Source organism: Nilaparvata lugens, unplaced genomic scaffold (assembly GCF_014356525.2).
Source record: "Nilaparvata lugens isolate BPH unplaced genomic scaffold, ASM1435652v1 scaffold4880, whole genome shotgun sequence".
In the NCBI taxonomy this organism is placed as follows: domain Eukaryota; kingdom Metazoa; phylum Arthropoda; class Insecta; order Hemiptera; family Delphacidae; genus Nilaparvata; species Nilaparvata lugens.
In genome coordinates, this window is record NW_024090873.1 from 12747 (window position 1) to 16032 (window position 3286).

A 3286-nucleotide genomic window follows, 5' to 3' on the forward strand; every position below is an offset into this window, starting at 1 on the left:
TTGAACAGTGACTGAACAGTTGAACAGTGACTGATCAGTGACTGAACAGTGACTGATCAGTAATTGAACAGTGACTGATCAGTAATTGAACAGTAATTGAACAGTGACTGATCAGTAATTGGACTGACTGATCAGTAATTGAACTGACTGACTGACTGACTGACCACTGAGTGGATGACCCTGCCATCCCACCACAGACATGCTGAATACTGGTGAGCATGGTCCATGTGACAGGAGGAGCTAGCGTCATTGAGAATGCCCATGCTACATGGGGGAGGCGAAGTGGGAGTCACTGAAAATATCCATCTTCAATGCCACCCTGATCCAGAGCAGCACAGCCATGCTGATCCAGAGCCTCCCATGGACATACCGATCCAGCATGTCCGCCATTGACACATTAATCTGGTGTGATGGAGGTCTCCATGACCATGCAGAGTGACAGGTCCTGCATGACCATCCCGAGCCAGAGTCCTCTATATATGAAGGGCCACTATCAAATTGAAGCCATCCTGGCCTCAGCCGGCAGAACAATTGCCAGCCGCAGCGGGTCGACTGTTGGTGTTGGGATGGCAGCCGTCGGTGGGGCGACCGGTGGTGTTGGGGCGACTGGCAGTGGTGGCCGGATGACTGGCGGCGCCCGGGCGACTGGTGACGGGCGACTGGCGGGGCGACCGGCGGCGGCCGGGTGACCAGCGGGGCGACTGGCAGCGGGGTGACTGGTAGTGGTGGGGTGACCGGTGGCGGCCGGACGACCGGCAGCAGGGTGACTGGCAGTGGTGGGCCTGTCTACCCACTACATACAAAAAATATATCCTCTGGTTCTGTTGATACTGATCTTTAATACTTACCTTTACCACCTTGGATTCGAGCCTGGAACCTCCAACTTGGGAAGCTGACTTGCTAACCACTACACCATAGAGGATTTATGTTTAAAGACTTAAATTATATAGAATATGATACTTCTTCATACCAATGTTAACAAAGAATTGAGAAGTGAGTCATGATGGGGTGGCATTGTCATAGACCTGTTGACAAGGAAGGTTATCCCCACCACCACCACCACTTTCCTCTGTTTGGTATAAGACGGTTTGTCAGCACTGAGAGGTATTCTGTCTACTGCGACATGTTGTCAAACAGTGAGCTATGTCTGTGGGATGCAGTGATTGAGCTTGAGGAGGAGGAACTACATAATCATGGTATTATCTTGTTGACAGACATTTTCAACGATGCAGGAGTTCAGAGTTTAGGGTCCAGAGTCCAGAAGTCCAGAGTTCAGAGCCCCGAGTCCAGAGTCCAGAGGTCCAGAGTTCAGAGCCTGAGTCCAAAGTCCAGAGTTCAGAGCCCCGAGTCCAGAGTCCAGAAGTCCAGAGTTCAGAGCGTGAGTCCAGAGTCCTGAGTTCAGAGCCCCGAGTTCAGAGCCCCAAGTTCATAGTTCAGAGCCCCGAGTTCAGAGCCCCGAGTTCAGAGTTCAGAGCCCGAGTTCAGAGTTCAGAGTCCCAAGTTCAGAGTTCAGAGCCCCAAGTTCAGAGTTCATAGCCCCAAGTTCAGAGTTCAGAGCCCCAAGTTCAGAGTTTATAGCCCCAAGTTCAGAGTTCGGAGCCCTGAGTTTTTTTTCCCATTTATTCCTGATTTTATGTGTTTTTTTTGTATTTGTTCCCGATTTTATGTGTTTTTAATTTTTTTCCAATTATTCCCAATTTTATGTGTTTTTAATTTTTTTTTTCTCTTAATTTTTTTTTTATAATTTTTTTGTTTTTTTTTCATTTATTCCCGATTTTATGTGTTTTTTTTATTTTCATTTTTTTTATTTTTTTTTGACCTTGATGTTAGGTTTGGTTGACCTGGATGGCCTTGAGGTTAGGTTTGGTTGACCTGGATGGCCTTGGGGTTAGGTTTGGTTGACCCGGATGGCCTTGAGGTTAGGTTTGGTTGACATGGATGGCCTTGAGGTTAGGTTTGGTTGACCTGGATAGCCTTGAGGTTGGGTTTGGTTGACCTGGATGGCCTTGAGGTTAGGTTTGGTTGACCTGGATGACCTTGAGGTTAGGTTTGGCCAACTTGGGTGACCTTGAGGTGGAGGGCAATTCTGGAGAACTTGTGCCCCAGAGTCGCCCTTTTTATACTACTACCGGGAATTTCTAATTGTCTGATTTGTTTCAAACATATATTAAACATACTGTTGGAGTTTCATCAAAATATAATAATGTTTAGGGGTGATAGGGGTAAAAAACCCTATTGACCAGCATAAAAAGTGATTGACCAGGTATTTCTAATTGTCCGATTCATTCCAAATTTGGCATACAGGATGATATACACATATTAAACATACTGTTAAAGTTTCATCGGAATATAATTATGTTTAGGGGTGGTTAGGGGTAAAAACCCCTATTTTCCAGGATAAAAAGTGATTGACCGGGTATTTCTAATTGTCCAATTCATTTTAAATTTGGCATACAGGATGATATACACATGTCAAACATACTGGTGAAGTTTCATCGGAAAATAATAATGTTTAGGGGTGGTAGGGGTAAAAAACCCTATTGACCAGCATAAAAAGTGATTGACCGGTTATTTCTAATTGTCAGATTCGTTTCAAATTTGGCATACAGGATGATATACATATATTAAACAAACTGTTGAATTTTCATCAAAATATAATAATGTTTAGGGGTGGTAGGGGTAAAAAACCCTATTGACCAGCATAAAAAGTGATTGACCGGGTATTTCTAATTGTCCGATTCGTTTCAAATTTGGCATACAGGATGATATACACATATTAAACATACTGTTGGAGTTTCATCGGAATATAATGATGATTAGGGGTGGTAGGGGTAAAAAACCCTATTGACCAGCATAAAAAGTGATTGACCAGGTATTTCTAATTGTCCGATTCGTTTCAAATTTGGCATACAGGATGATATACACATATTAAACGTACTGTTAAAGTTTCATCAGAATATAATGATGTTTGGGGGTGGTTGGGGGTAAAAAACCCTATTGACCAGCATAAAAAGTGATTGACCGGGTATTTCTAATTGTCCGAATCGTTTCAAATTTGGCATACAGGATGATATACACATATAAAACATACTGTTGAAGTTTCATAGAAGTATAATAATGTTTAGGGGTGGTAGGGGTGAAAAACCCTATTGCTGGTCAATAGGGTTTTTTACCCCTAACCACCCCCAAACATCATTATATTTTGATGGAACTTTAACAGTATGTTTAATATGTGTATATCATCCTGTAGCCAAATTTGAAACAAATCGGACAATTAGAAATACCC